At 37.2% G+C, this 17376-nt stretch overlaps 1 protein-coding gene across 3 annotated transcripts in view; it reads left to right on the top strand.

Annotated features, from left to right (window-relative positions):
• Positions 1-17376, top strand: part of LOC138704823 (ATPase family gene 2 protein homolog B-like) — a 463635-nt gene that overhangs the window by 13370 nt on the left and 432889 nt on the right. For all 3 annotated transcript variants that reach the window (XM_069833110.1, XM_069833114.1, XM_069833108.1), the window contains one exon: positions 4631-4738. The gene's annotated coding sequence lies outside the window, so the exon portion shown is untranslated. Of the gene's footprint in view, positions 1-4630; positions 4739-17376 lie in introns of those variants that run through there.

Raw genomic sequence — 17376 nt, 5'->3', positions numbered from 1 at the left:
CCGCTCACAGCTCATGAGCGGAATGCAGGTATTAGCTGCGCTCTACATAAGGGTGGACTGGAAGAAGGGGTGGATCTCGTACAAAATATACACGAAAGGAAGTACTACAGTATTACGAGTGCTTATGAAATGAATTCCCGTTCAGTGTTTGCAAAACTACCTTGGAATATTATAAATTAATAAAGAAATATTTATTTTACAGAAGTAATAGAAATTCTATAGCTACTTAAATGTACAATATCATTTTGTAATATTTGTTTTTATCAGTACATTAAAACGAGGTTTTATGATTTTGGCAGCTGAAAGGAACAGTAGCCTACTGATCGTAATGAAACATCAGTTACAGATGTTCGATGTCTGCCTTTATTAAAGTTTATTATAGAAAACAGTTGCTCGCAAATATAAATGTTGAGCCAAACATAGCAATCATTTTCACAGCCAGCCTGTGTAGTCGTGGATATTATTGCTAATGTTTAGTCTTGTAAAACTCAACCAGGCTAGAAGTATTATTCAAACGATCTTTAGCTCTTATGTAGGTCACATTGAAGATCAGTAAGTTCGAGCTGTAAATCGTTAAATGTTAAATGTTATGTTCCGTCTTTTAGATTCTTCCATACTGTACTGTAGCAGTAGGTAAGCAACGTGAAATGGTTACTGAGAATAGGCCTACACACTGCATTCCACTAGATAACTGAGTGGTCGTTTCCCTCTCCTCTACCTATAGCAAGTCTATGTCATTCTGACGTATCTTCCTCTCCGTTTCGGCGAGCGGTAAACACCGCTCTCCCGCTCCGAAGAAGCGCGCGCGCTCGTTGAGCGCTGTTTGTGCAGGCCTGCTATAATCTAACATATTTTTTCACAATGGATTGGCAACATTGCTTCCACTAGCACCACCATTATTGACATTACTTCACAACTAAAGTCATCCCCATCACAGGCCATGGAGGCCCACAGGATGACGGAAGGTTAAGACTCGCACCTGAATAGACAATCTGCATTAATGGCAGCAGGGATGTCAGTTCTATGTGCCCACCGCTTTTAACCCTAATGAAATACACCTGGTACTCATTTCTGTTAGAGGCTGAGTGAACCCAGGGCCATAGTGTGGCTGGAAGGATTAGACCATTGGAGAAAATGGGTCGGGAATCGATCCCGCAACCTTCTGGCTTGCAGCGTTTCCTAATACAGTAATTGCTACTACACGTATTAGTACTACTACTGCTACTACCATCGTATCCCCAATATTATCATTGACAGTACAGTCCAATAAACAGCACAAGATACGCAGTCCTAGATAAATATGAGCATTGTACCAAAACCAAGTTATATACGGTTTGCATTACATTTTTTTTAATGTACGTTTAGTTACTTACCTGCTCTTCATCACTCCCTCCAGACATCTTAAAAATGATAAAATAGGAACATGTCACTTGGGTTATATAGCATCCGGTCCCCCAGCTTCAAGCTATAACTCTCTCTCTTTATTAACCGCATGAAAGTGTGTTATTTATAATAAATATAATACTTACAATTGAATGTACTATAGGCCTACATAGTGTCTCAGAATTAATGCTTATTTTGAAAATAATTCCGTTATTTAATTCCGGTATTAGTAATATATTAAAAAGCAGTTTCTGAAAACCAAGGGTAACAAATTGTATGCCTAAGATACCATTCCTGACTGCGCTTATACCCCTCCAAACGAAAGAGAAATTCGACATCTCTTTTGTGAACATATTGCAACTTATTGCGAAATATTTGTTCGTTTAAAAAATTTCAATTGACTTTCTTGATCCATCAACACTTCACATAATATTCTCACAGAAATAATGAATAAGGGCAAATTATGGGCTTCTGGGGGATAGGCCTAAATCCATCAAAAGAAGCATTCTCCGGAACAGTTCTCTGAAACCCAAAATATCCTTTATGTATAACGACTCCGTGCAGCTAGAACGATGTTCTAAAGTATTAGAGACATCACACCTTTGACCTGGCATAATGCATTCAAAACAACTTAAACAAGGAAAAAACACGAGCTACTGCTTTGAAGGATTTGAGCTTTGGCGCACTCAGCTATCTTGTGACGTCAGAATCGCTCTCCTTTCACCGCGCTGGTTCGAGTCCTCATGGAGGAATAAATTTTCTCATGAAATTTCGGCAGTGTATGGGACCGGTGCCCACCCAGCATCGTGATCCACTTGGGTAGCAAAAATCCAGTTACGCAAACCAGCTACAACGGCTGGAGGGATCATCGTGCTAACAACACGATACCTCCATACTGGTAGGATGATCGTCCATCTCTGCTTCGGAATGTGGACGTGAGGCCAGCAGCCGGCTGGTCGGTCTTGGCCCTTCATGGGCTGTAGCGCCATGCATGTACTTTTTCCTAATTAGCTGACTGTGCAAATGTAAAGCGGAACAAAACAGTAACAATTTCGAAACATTTGCAAAGAGTCGGTATACTCAGTTTACTGCATTGCACTCTACGCAGTAAGAAAATGCTTAATGAGTTTGTTTTTGAACACTGTTAAATTCCGACAGTCTCTGATGTCACTGGATAGGGTATTCCACAAGCGAGATTGTGTATGATGATGAATACGATGATGTCTTATGTGTTGGTATGGCTAGTATGCGTGCGTGTGATGAGATTGTGGTACGATGACAGGTAACTGAAACGGAGGCACGGTAGGTAGGTGTAGAATTGTGAAGGACTTGGAAAAGGAGAACAAGGGAATGAAATTTCCTATGTTCGTTAAGCCGTGGTCAGTTCAGAGTTTGAAAGGATGGGGTAATGTGATCAGCGCGGCGGACATCGCAGACGAAGCGAACACAAGAATTATTACGAATACGTTGTAATCTTTCCGGATGATTGACATTGAGTTCAGTTAGTAGAAAATCACAGTAATCAAAGTGGAGCATTAGTAGTGTTTGCACTAGTATTTTTTGAGTGATAGCGGGAGAAATTTTCGAATGCTATTTAAGGAATTTAGTATGGAAAGCACTTTTTTGGTAATATGAGTTACTTGGTTATTCCAGTTTAAATGCGTATCGAAGTAAACCCCAAGGTTTTTAATACTGGAAGCAAAAGGAGAGTTTATGGAAAGACTGCCAAGAGGTTTGGCGTAGCATTCCTCTTCCTGTTCTGCAGTGAAAATTGCGTTGCAGAGCCATAGTTCATGCGCGTGGGCATCACGTCGAACACAATCTGTGGTGGCGAAAGAGAATCTCACCATGGAAAAACATAAGTAAAGAACGTCCACCCTTAACTGAGGCAACCTCAGTAAATCACTACAAATTAGCGATTTGATATTCTCTGCGTTTGAAGGACGAATGATCCGACATTGCGTACATCCAGTGACATGAGATAAGTATGGGTGCCCTTTGGTATTTTCCATAGAAATTTATTCAGACCAATAGCGTTTATTATAATTCACATTGTGGAAAAGTGTCCTTGCTGATAATGATTACGATGAACACATTAAAATATTTTTAACATTTTACTTGCTAGATTAGTGGCCAGTTTGTCCAAGTAATGTCTAATTTTGCTTAACGAATGTTAAATTAAGTCTGTTTATTTTTATCGCTTTGTTAATATATTTTCCATTTGTTCAACATAATTTTGTTTAAGATAACCAACACTTAACTATAACGTTTGTTAGCACTATTTTAACTATTCAACAGCAGTTGGTAATGATTCTACATATGTAAGACAATTTTTGATTGGTTAAATTAATCTTTAAATTCTATATTATAGAGTGAGTCATGAAACTTGCATAAATTACAACCTGTTATAGTAGGTCACGCTCCATAAACAAACAGTTGACAAATGAAAGTTGTAGGTGACGTGTTGAATAATAATTTACAAAGTAAGGTTATATTTCCTCAATGCAATTATGGATACGAAATACGAAAGAAATAAAATAACACTGATGTATTTAAACAGTCCAAAGTATTTTTTAAATGTTATATTACCAGTCATATGCTAAACATTTCCTACAGAGAGGCACAAAATATTAATTTCGCAACTTCTGTTCGAACAGCTGTGGAGACATCGGCCATATTTAACTAACTGTTAAACGAGTTAACTGCCCGAAATCCTACATTTAAAATTAACGAACTGTTAACAATCTGTTAAACCAAACAGGTGTTGAAAACATACAATTTTATTAATTAACGAACTTTTTAGAGTTTAACAGTCGTTAAATTTTCTAACAATACTTGGAAAAACCGGTTATAGGTCTATTAGGCCTACTTCAACTAGAATAATCTGTCTTTACTAAAGTTTTTATTAACTTAATCTTGATCCCATGTAAATTCTTAATTAGAATAGACGAAGAGATAGATTAGCTCAGACCTCTTCAATCCTAACGGACCCATTGTTCCTTTTCTTTAATATTAAATAACTGTGTTAAACATCTCTGAACTTATTCTCAGGTCCAAAATCTGGTCCAGACATGATAAAAAAACAATTTATTTCTTTTAAGGTTTAATGAATGATATTCGTATGCCAGTTGGTCTGCTCTTCCAAAGCGCAGAGCTTATAGTGGGGTTTCAAAAATGAATTCCAGGCAAACATATGGTTAGTGGTGTCCATAGAGTGTACTTAAATCGTCTTGTTTCTGTGTTTCAGATCAAACACGATGTGCAGACATGATTAAGCTACTTCTCCATCTAATTCTTCACTGCAGAGCACGCCCAACTTCTTGAATTGCAGAAAATTATACCGATTCATCTAAATGTAAGTATTTTCACCAATATGTGAATCACAACCTATTATCTGCGTAAATTTAAAACCACATTTGTCTGCACACAGCTTGAAGTGAGTAACATCCTTTACACTGTTATAAACGCACTTATTTTCTTCGTTCAGCTACTCCGATAACGAATAAAGGGAAAAATCACCCTCTTCAAATTTTTCACCACATTTTAGTAAAAAGTTTCGCCTCTAATCGTATTAATGTTGTGTAAACCGTTATGTGGCGTTTTTTTATATTGAAATATTTTATTATGTAAAAACGTGCATACACAGGAGGTATATGCTCACGCCATTGTACCTTAAGAACACACGAATATTTTCACACACTATGTCGCTTTTTGCAAAGACAGGACAATATGCATTACATTCTGACACACGCCGATTGTTAATACTATTCTTCTCTCACGGCAAACTATTTTTTCTGTGTTTAATTGAATGTAGACAAGGCATTAACTGAATTACAATATGTTTTACCTTAAAATATTATGCAAGTCAGATTTCTTTACGAGAAGAAAGTTCGTCCGCGGAAGACATTGCGATTTGAAGCGACCAGTGTACTGAGAAATCAATTTTTTCCGGTATCTCGAATTCCTATACCAGGCTTGCAGAAGTGGACGCCAATTGTGGCGTTACATCACTCGTCGGAATCCGTCACTCACCCCTTCCTTTCACCCCCGCGTCGTTGACATGGTAGGGGAGGGGGTTTGTGAATTGAATTGAATTGAATTGAAAGAGGAGAATTGGGAGGAGAAATTTAAAAGGTACGCAAAACGCGTCCTTGCAAGGGTTTCGGGGCTGTAAGAAACTAAATATGTGAGCTCCAAGCCTGTTGGCCACTTGTCTCACTCCGGGTTACGCTGCTCCACTGAAGGAGCCTAAGGAATTGAATTGAATTGAAAGAGGAGAATTGGGAGGACAAATTTAAAATGTACGCAAAACGCGTCCTTGCAAGGGTTTCGGGGCTGTAAGAAACTAAATATGTGAGCTCCAAGCCTGTTGGCCACTTGTCTCACTCCGGGTTACGTTGCTCCACTGAAGGAGCCTAAGGAATTGAATTGAATTGAAAGAGGAGAATTGGGAGGACAAATTTAAAATGTACGCAAAACGCGTCCTTGCAAGTGGTTCGGGGCTGTAAGAAACTAAATATGTGAGCTCCAAGCCTGTTGGCCACTAGTCTCACTCCGGGTTACGCTGCTCTACTGAAGGAGTTCTAGAACATTTTGAAGGGGAAACCGAAAATGGACGTAACCTCTTAGGTACCACATATGCGAGGGGACGGAAATGTGATCTAAGTGATCATGGGACAGGACGAGGAAGAAATGGCTGGTGTGAATCTGCACATTGAAGTGAACTGTGTCATTTCGAAGTGCAGGAGGAGTCGAGAAGACTTTGTCGTCTATTGTTGGATGACAAGGCAGGTGAAGACCGCTAGAAGAGACGCCGAGAATTCTGAATCTGCAAATTGAAAGGTTCCCTGTTCCTTTCGCATTGCGACTAAATGAGTGACCTCGTAAATTAAATAGGCAATTTATAGATTCTGAACTAGGGCATTACGTCGTTTGTTAGAAAAGGGGGAATTTATGGGGAAGGGCATATAGGTCCGTGGCCCATTTCTTTTAGGGCTTATCCCTACATTTGTCTTAACGCCTTAGGAAAACCACGGAAATACCTTAGGCAGGATGAGTTGTCTCATATAAGAGACTAGCCAATTTGGCTTTTAGGAAGGGGGTGATTGATTATGTCTTGAGCCTTGTTAAATAGTCTCAAAGTAGAGATCAGAGGGGGTTTGTATTCAGTGTCTGTATTATGTGTTTGCGTACGGGCCACAGATACGTCATTCAATGCCGGTGGACTGTGGACGGGGAACCAACGCTTTCCCCAAGTTTTCCACCCCTCTCTCGCCAGTTCTGTATCCCTGTCCTGTATCAATAAACCTTCTAAGCTTACTCATCCTGTCTCATCTGCTTTCGATGTTACCCACATTTAAAAAACGAAATTTAAGTAATAAAAATACTGCAAGATTGGTATTGATGTAGCCAATTTCCAAGCTAGAAGCTCGGTTTAAATGTCAGCGAGACCAAATGTTAATCGTAAAAGTAGACTAAAAGTAAATCCATGACGCTACAGCCCATGAAGAGCCAAGACCGACGAGCCGGCTGCTGGCCTCACGTGCACATGCCGAAACAGAGGTGGACGATGATCCAACCAGAATGAAGGTATCGTGTGGTTAGCACGATGATCCCCTAGCCGTTATAGGTGGTTTGCGAAACCGGATTTTCGCTACCTATCGTAGCTCCCCCAGTCCATCACGATGCTTGGTGGGCACCGGTCCCATACACTGGCCGAAATTTCATGAGAAAATTTCTTCCCTCATGAGGACTCGAACCAGTGCGCATTCCGTAACGCGAGTCCTAGGCGGAATGCCTTAGACCACAACGCCACGGCGCGGGACAAATGTTAATCGTAGTGATTAAATAAAGCGTATTTGCATTTTGCTGAAATACTTTCACCTTCCTTGAAATAACTGGTATATTATTTTCGTAATATTACATCGCATTTGACTGGGCCATGTAATTTGAAATAAATAAATAGCCTACATTATCAGATAATGTAAATTTTCCTTCAACCTTCATCCAAAGAATTAAATATTCGCGAAGTTCAAACTCGTACTGTCACCCTAATATAGACAAATATTGACGCACCAATTCCTCATATTTCAAATGCTTAGTGAAATTAAGAAGTAGATATAAAACTGAATTTCCTTTAGGCCTAATAACACTCAAATATATTGAAGTACGCTTGTCCACAAGCCAACGCATATATTTCACATTTCAGTGTAACTAGTTAACATAAATTACAAAATATACAGGGTGTTTCATAATTCCTATTACAAACTTCTAGGGGTTGTAGAGGGGACTAAGTAGATAAAGTTTTGATTATGAACCCTTGTCCGGAAATGTATCGTTTCGATGCAAAATAAGTTTGAAGATCGAATCGATTTCACATCTCCCACTCCACTACAGACAATGAGCTCTTGACAGTGTGCACTACAAGAGCGGTTCCACTTACCGCCTAACGGGTCCCAGGTACTTGACCTTCCTGTCAGAAATACTGGTAGAGTTATTTGAAGATTTGCCACTGGCACTACGTCAGCAAACGTGGTTCCAACATAATGGCGCACCCGCGCACTTTTCACTTGCCATCCGCGAACATCACCACCAAACATTCGGGGAAAGGTGGATAGGTCGAGGTTGTCCAACTCCTTGGACACCATGGTCGCCAGATTTAACTCCTCTCGACTTTTTCCTTTGGGGCCACACAAAGAACCTTGTTTATGAGACTCCTCTAGAGTCTGAGGAAGATCTTCATTGTCTCTAGTGAAGTGGGAGATGTGAAATCGATTCGATCTTCAAACTTATTTTGCATCGAAAGGATACGTTTCAGGACATGGGTTCCTAATCAAAGCTTTATCTACTTAGTCCCCTCTTTAACCCCTAGAAGTTTGTATAGGAAATGTATAAGAATAGCATATAGACTACTTAGCATAACCCGAGAAATATATTAATGAACCTCAACATGGACAGCGTCGGCCGTTCTTGAAATATCCAACTGCTATTCTAGTTAGTGCCTCATGTTTTGTAACAACACTGTTCACTGCATTAATTGTACATGCCTTGCTGCAGCGTCCCTAAATCTAGAAGTCCTTTGCAAAGTCTCACAGAAAAAGGTGTTGGTCCTTCAAGTCCAATCCATCGCACGGGAAAAAACCTTCCTACATCAGTACTTAACTGCGGCGGCATCTCCTTTTGCTGAAAATGTTGGGATGCAAATTCTTCATCTGATGTACGAGGTAAAACTGCAATATATCCAACTACGTTCAATTTGGCATCGTATCGTCGATAAAATTGACTATAATAGATGACTTGTAGTTAACACATATTTCGCACACATTTCGAAAACTCCGTTGCACTATCATTATGGACTCCATTGTTTCTATATCAAGCAAATCACTGCGACTTTTCTTGATTACTAATCACTTTCACAGTCACAACATAAAAAATATTACATAAGAAAACCAGCGCTTATATCTCCAGATGGGCGAAGATTAAAATGTTAATTTTTCCACAATATAATATCAAGTATATGCATTTTATGATATATTATGCATATAACATATTACATAATTAAATATTTGCATCAGCTTATGGACATTGTACAGGGACATCACTATATTTTTACTAACATTTGAAATATTAACCTGGCTATACCTTTGGATTAACGGTTGAGAACCGGAAGCACCGATTGCTACCCCCTTCTACGACTGGAGTTCGACGATACTGGCGTAAAATACAAACAAATCATTTTACTAGATGTGGGAGGGAAGAAAAGTAGTTCATCCATTTACGTAAACTAGGAAATATCGAGATTTTGAGTTTAATAATTTTCATTCGGTGTTTGTTTAATCAAAATACAGTACTGTATTAACAATAAGCTTTCTTTGCTCACGAATTGAGCTATCCATTCGGACGCATTCATTATGCAGTGTATACTATACTGTCTACAGCACATTAGCGTACAATATAGAGAATATAGTTAAATTGAAAAAAATAATTATAATATGGATATTTAAACACATTTTTGAAACTTGTGGCCGTTCATTTCGATACAAGCTTCAGTTCTTTTGTGCATATTATCGCACTGTAGACTATTGTACCTAATTCTAATTACCAGTTTCGTCCTCTGTACTAGTAACTCATGTTGAAATAATTCTGTACCTACTCTATAAAAGAGTGCCTTACGTACTGTAAAATTCAATCTTCACTTCTGCCCGATCCGAAAAGATAAAATTACTCAGACATGCTATCTACTATCCGTCCAAGTGGTTTTGTCGCAGGGTCGTAGAAAGGGGGGGAATCACTTGATAGTTAATTACTTAACGAGGCCCTTTTATTTAAGTTATTTTAAACAGCTGTATAATATTACGTAGACATCCAATTCCTAACAGAAATTAATGTTTTCAGAAAAGAGCTAAGACAGCCCAGCCACTAGCCTTTACAGAGAGGCGAGCAGAAGAGGGTGGGGGAAACCGGGACGCGACGTAGGCAAACAGACGACAGTGCATGTGCGAAAATATGATTCAATATTGAAAGCTCTTTCGTCACTGGAAAACGCGAACATATTTCTGGAATGTACTATACTCACTAACTCAGTACTGTTTACTATGTCCGTAAGTCGACTTTGACTGCATACACGGTTTTGGTTCTGTGTGGTGGACGGTTGGAAGTTTACTAGTAGAGGGGGTGGGAGACAATCAAAATAGTTCATTACAACATGTGTCCGGAAATGCTTCATTTCCGAGTTATGGCCTTCACAACATTGAAATTCACCGGAACGTTTTTCTTTCCGCAGGTCGTTGTCATTACAGAAGATTTTCAAAATGTCCACCTCCTGCTTGAATACAGACCTCACATCGATGTCTCATTGACCTGCGAACACGATCCCAAACTCCAGGAGTATTGCGTATGTCCTCAGAACATGCCACAATTCGATTCCGAAGGGATTCCAAATCAATCGTAAACACATTCACTTCTTGCATGATGGCGCTCCTGCACACTTCAGTCGTACGGCTCGCGGTTTCGTGATCGATGGATAGGTAGATGTGGCCCAATTGCTTGGCCTCCACGCTCACCTGATCTGAACCCTCTCGATTTCTACTTGTGGGGCCATTTAAAATCATTGGTTTATTCGTCTCCGGTACCTGATTTGGAATCCCTTCGGAATCGAATTGTGGCATGTTCTGAGGACATACGCAATACTCCTGGAATTTGGGATCGTGTTCGCAGGCCAATGAGACATCGATGTGAGGTCTGTATTCAAGCAGGAGGTGGACATTTTGAACATCTTCTGTAATGACAACGAAAGAAAAACGTTCCGTTGAATTTCAATGTTGTGAAGGCCATAACTCGGAAATGAAGCATTTCCGGACACATGTTGTAATGAACTGTTTTGATTGTCTACATGTGGGAAATACATACCTGAAATTATGCCCCGCATTTTTGAAACACCCTGTATAACGCGTGAAAACAGTTTTATTTCCTTTGTTGAAGATATTAGATATAAATCAGTACTTTAATTCCATTAAGAGTGACATACATTAATTACGGGTTACTGTTGCTATAAGCAAAAAATATGAAGAATTAACGAAAATCAATACGTATATTTCTAACAGCGAGAGATTATAGCAAGAAGCTGCATTAAGTCCATAGCAGTTTACGTATGAAGTGAGCTGTCATGGAACGGGTATCATCAGCCGCCGCTGATTCTTTGTGGCCGGTCAATACAGCCCAATTGACTATTTAAAAATAATGTAACCAAATTATAGAAAATAATGGAAAAAGATTAATTTCAAAAATGATAAAGAGACCTGTAAAGGAAGCAAGAGACCCTGAAGCTTCGGACTTAAGAAGAAGTCAAAGTTGCTTCCAGGTCACAATGAACTGACCGACGAAACTAGTAGCATCAGTGCTGTCACTCCTCTGGGAAGCGTAGGGTTTTGATAGAAACTTCCAGCGAATTCTTCTTCTTGCCTACGTCTTGATCTAACTCCATCTTCGTCCTTGTTATTCGGCTTCATTTGTGACTATTTTACAAAGTGATTCTAGGTGTGTCTTTTCTACTTATTCCTTGAGGATTCCTGTCAAAACCTGCTTTAGTAATATTACCATCTTCTCTCATCAGTGCCTGTCCGATCCATTTCCATTTTTTTTTATTTGATCTCTTTCCAGATTTCGTATCGATCCGTTGCTATCCACATGTTTTTATTTGATTAGATCCTGAAGCTTCGGTCTTCAAAAGAAGTCAAAGTCGCTTCCAGACCCCAAACATCCCACAGTTTACACACTGACGTAATTCGTCACTAGTATTCATTAGATGGACTTGAAGATGGATTCTCAACGTTGATATCCGAGTCAGCACGCTAGTTTAATCGTCATGAAGGATGTCTAATCCGTTTTGAGGCGGATTATATAGCGTCGTTACCAGAGTTAACACGCTGAATTGTGTGTGCTGTATGTAGACCTATTTATTCACACTGCTAATGGGTAAACACCGGGTGGCCGTGGTAACAAATTACTCTCATAACATAATTACAATTCACAACAGCAATAACAATAATAATAGTAATAAACTAATGGGTCTATGAAAGCCGAAATTAAAAAAGCATTATTTTACAATTAATCTAAATAATTGAAGTAACTCCAATTTTACAACCCAAATAAGTACATGTAAATTTAATTATTAAGACCATCATATAAAATTAAAACTGTGAATACCTAAAACAAAAGTTGTACCAAATTTGGACAAATGACATGAGAAATACTTCCTATCCAGGACAAAATAAAACGAAAATCACAGCTGAAAGACAAGCATAATGAACAATATAAAACAATTGCATTACGTTAAAAACTAATACAGTATAATATGAACACATACATATCAGCAACTAATAGAAGTTTTACACCATACACAATTAGAAGAAGTCACCATACATACAAATAAAATATTAACACAAATAAGTCAAACAACAAAGAAACGACATAGAAAAAATTAACAGCATTGAAAAACAAACAAACAACAACATATAACACTGAACATAAATTTCATCCAAGAGTGTAATGATAAAAATGTAACATTTAACCAAAATAACACAAAATTACTTAAAAAGAGTTGAAACGTAATGTAAAACATAACAAAACTAAAGTAGCAAAAATACAGACAATTACACCTATTATAAACACGGAAACTGCAACACAAAACACGCAAGCACAACATTAAAAATATATATAAGACAAGACATAGTGAAAAATGTAGATAAAAATAAATAAACCCACAGAAGTTAATTAAGAAATGAATACAGTAGGACCATAAAATCAAAACAACAAACGCATAACCTGATATTGGTAAAAGTATACAAAGAAAATTGTACAGTAATAATTGTAATTGTACAGTACATGTACTAATGAACACGTAAGACATGCAAAAGTCTACATAATAATTGTTAATGACAACGATATTAAAGGACTTGGGAAAGACCTAACACCAAAAAAATCAATCCATAATAGAGAACATGATCAATAAAATATACATATAATACCAAACAATAAAGATAACAATTGAAACAAATTAAATCAGAAGTACCTAGATAGCTTTTTTCCTAGGTTTTCCCTCAACCCAATATGAGCAAATGCTGGGTAACTGTCGGTGCTGGATCCCGGACTCATTTCACCGGCATTGTCACCTTCATCTCATTCAGACGCTAAATAACTTAAGATGTTGATACAGCGTCTTAAAATAACGTACTAAATAAAAGGAGTACCTAGATCAAACGCATTTCCTGAAATTCATAACCACTGGAATCAGGAATGCAGTAAGTACAACCGTTATAATTATGGCGATAGTAATAATAATAATAATAATAATAATAATAATAATAATACTTTTTCTCCATTTTCTATATTTTGTAACCGCGTTGCATCATTGTTAGCCTGCATACGAATAATATAGCAGGTACACGATTTGCGATATAGCAGGCTGTGGTTTCATAAAAAATGTTGTGATAAAAAGGCTGAATCAAAAGTCTGGAACCATATAAATATCTTCCTTATCCTTGATTTACGATTACTATAAGGTGTTACCAGTATTTATAAGATCAAATGCTCTACCAGTGACACATTCGATTCTAGCCCTCAGCTATCTCAAAAGCGCCATTTTGAATGCAACTTTGAAATTTTAAATGGAAAAGGGGTCATGTAGGTGCTCATAATCATGTGAAATTTTCTGAGAAAAACAATGTGCAATTCGTTTTGAGATATCTCTAGTCGTTTTCAAGTTATTTGAAGATAACTGTAATAATGACACAAACATTAATTACTGCATCTACAGATATTTTGCAACGTGGTACGGTACCAAGGAGGCTTTGGAAAAGATGTTTTTATGCAATTCTTGTAATTAACATTTCCTGCTTTACTTTTTGGTTAACCTGTGAAGTTTCAATGCATTGTTGTGATTATTTGACGCTTTCCTATAACAAATTTCTTGTTTTTCGTGATGACATTATCGAAAGAGGAAAGAATTGAGATTCTTCATTCTGATTAGTTAAGCCATAGAAATGTTGCAGCAGACTAGACGAACAGTTCCCTGAACATTTGATTGGTCGACGTGGACCAGTACAATGACCGACCAAGTCTCCAGATTTAAGATACCTTGATTTTTTCTTTTTGGGTTACATAAAGAGCTTGATATCTGAAGAGAAAATTGAGAATGTGGAACATTTAAAGAAGCGTATCATTGAAGCCTGTGCTAAAGTCACCCCGGGAATGCTACAAAATGTTCTATCCACATTCTCAATTTTCTCCTCATATGTCAAGATCTTTATATAACCCAAAAATAAAAAAAAATCAAGGGGTCTTAAATCTGGAGATCTGGCCGGCCATTCTACTGGTTCACGTCGACCAATCCAATGTCAAGGGAACTGTTCGTCCAGTCTGCTGCAAAATTTCTGTGGCTTAACCTACCAGAATGAAGACTGATATCAATTCTTTCCTCTTTCGATAGTGTCATCACAAAAATCAAGTAATTTGTTATAGTAAAACGTCAAATAATCACAACAATGCATTGAAACTGTCACAGGTTAACCAAAAAGTAAAGCAGGATAAGTTAATTACCAGAATTGCATAAAAACACCTTTTCCAAAGCCTCCTTAGTACTGTACCACGTTACAAAATATCTGTAGACCCAGTAACTAATGTTTGTGTCATTATTAATGTTATCTTCAAATAACTTGAAAACTATTAGAGATACCTCAAAACGGATTGCACCATTGTTTTTCTCAGAAAATTTCACATGATTTTGAGTACCTACATGGCCCCCTTTCCATTTAAAATTTCAAAGTTGCATTCAAAATTACGGTTTTTGAGATAGCTGAGGACTAGAATCGAATGTGTCGCTGGTAGAGCATTTGATCTTACAAATACTGGTAACACCAATAATAATCGAAAATCAAGTATATGGAAGATATTTATGTGGTTCCAGACTTTTGATTCACCATGTACATAGTTATGAGCACTTCATAGAACACATTTATCCGTAATAAAGCATTACTTATGTTTATTAAATGATAATAAAACTTGGTTGATTAACAGCTCGCATTTTAGTGAATTGTTGAGAACGATTTCTTGTAATAATTTTGATGTTACGTTTCCAAATTATATCTCCTCTCCACTTTAATTTTTTGCGACATCTCGTATAAAATTGTTGAATACAAAGTACAACCCTTCTATCTATACCTAGACTTCCTAATTTGTTTAAAAGTAGAACACTGTTAATCCACGTAGAACTAAGTCGAATGTTTTTTAGAATTTCCAACCCTTCTATCTATATCTAGACTTCCTAATTTGTTTAAAAGTAGAACACTGTTAATCCACGTAGAACTAAGTCGAAAGTTTTTTAGAATTTCCAACGGTATCAATCATTTCTCCTGTATCTACCTCATAGGTAATATCCTTACAAAAATGAGATACTGATTTGAGTATCACAGGTAAACTCTTCTCTAAAGCTATATTGATCTTTAGGAAAGAAATCCTTACTAAGACGTGACGAATATTTTACCCTATTCAATTTGAGTCACTACGAAGCGTGGTTGTTTACCAAGTGTTGAAATGGGTTATGCAGTGTCGGTTTCTGAATTCACACACTAATCTGAATCGACAAGACTTATTCAAAGTCATGTAACACAAGTCAGTACTTATAAACTGCAAATCTAAGGAAAATTTTCTTACGATTTCCCCTAAAGTCACCTATAAGAAAATAAATATATGCTAAAGATCAGAGCTTATAAATACGTACCACAATTCTCACACTGACCTGCTTTTCTATGAGAATCCTTACTCCGACTTGAAGCAGAATACTCACTGTCGATACGTGAGATGCCATGCTAACCTGAACCACCACAAGATTTGGTTCCCTGTCCTCAACCAGGATATTCAGCATAGGTATCAGAGTTATGCTGACCACAACCATCACGATACATCTTTACCAGTCTTGAAGCAAGATACTCAGCATCGGTACTCCAATCCACACCCTGAACTGGATCGACACACTTTTCAAATTCATATAATATAAGTAGGTTTTTAAAACTACAAACAACAGCAATTTTTTTTTTTTTCATAATTTTCCGTAAAGCAGACTGTAAAAGAAGAAATAGATTTAGAAGCTTCGGACTTCAAAAGAAGCTAAACTCGCTTTCAGATTTTAAAATATGCACAGTACACAAACTGACCTGATTCACCTTAAGTATTAGTTACGACTTGAAGAAGGACTCTCAATGTCGCACAGTGTGCAATAACGCAAATCTAGGTGTACCAAATTAATAACTTCTCTGCATTCCAATGGATTGTTATGAAACTTTGTACAGACCTTATAAATAGCACATATTTTTTTTGTAAAAACTCTGACTGCATTAGTGTACAAGGAACTACCTCTTTATATGGGGTGGTTTTAGAATAAAATAATTTCTCTCCTATCATAACAGATTTTTATGAAACAGTGTACAGAAGTTACAGGTAGAATATATTTTTTGTGTACAAACTATGTTTACGGTTCCATAAGAGGAAGTACCCCTTTACAGGGAGTACATTTACGCAAAATTAACTTCTCTCCTACATAATAGATTTTTATGAAACTTTGTACAGGAGTTACAGGTAGCGTATATTTTTATGTACAAATTCCGATTACATCTGTATCCTACTTGTAGGCCTAATTGTTGTACGGAGGTTCATAAAAATATATATGTGAGAGAAGTTATTAATGTTGTTTATATGCACCACCATAAAGGTGCAGTTCCCCTTATGAAACATAATCAGACTTTGTAGACAAAAAATAAAATATTCCACCTGTGACTTCTGTAAAAAGTTTCATAAAAATCTGTTACATAGGAGAGAAGTTATTAATTTTGTTTAAATGCACCCGTTATAAAGGGATAATTTTTCTTGCGCAAACGTAATCACAGTTTGTACACAAAATACGTGTGCCACCTGTAAGGCATGTACAAAGTTTCATAACAATCCGTTGGAATGCAGAGAAGTTATTAATTTTGTCTAGCTAGTGATTTGCGTTCTGATTCTCTGTGCGTTTGTTAAGATTAGATAAAAATGTGTCCATTGTATTTTTAACCTGATGTTCGATGTCATGTGAATAATTTTGCAGGCCTAAAACACTCACAAGTGATTAAGAACTTCCTTATTCCATGATTATCTGCTGTTTAAGCCAAATATGGAACAGTTACCATATGCCCCACCACTGAAAAAAATTAATTACTGATAAATTCGCAAGAACGCGCAAATTTTAAAAGAGGCATTCAACACTCTAAATAATGCTGTATTAAATGGTAAAAGAATTGTTGTAACCGGACGTGACCGGCTATATTAAAACTCGCATTATATTTGGAGAACTTAAAAATATGTTTTTTCAACTGTAATATTTCAACCTTTCTGTAATAAGAATAATACTTCACAAACTTGTAATTGAAGTTACATTAGTAAGAACGTACCTATCTGAATAGATTC

This window comes from Periplaneta americana, chromosome 8 (assembly GCF_040183065.1).
Source record: "Periplaneta americana isolate PAMFEO1 chromosome 8, P.americana_PAMFEO1_priV1, whole genome shotgun sequence".
Taxonomy (NCBI): Eukaryota; Metazoa; Arthropoda; class Insecta; order Blattodea; family Blattidae; genus Periplaneta; species Periplaneta americana.
Note: the sequence above shows the minus strand (reverse complement) of the source record. Positions and strands in the feature narration are given on the sequence as shown.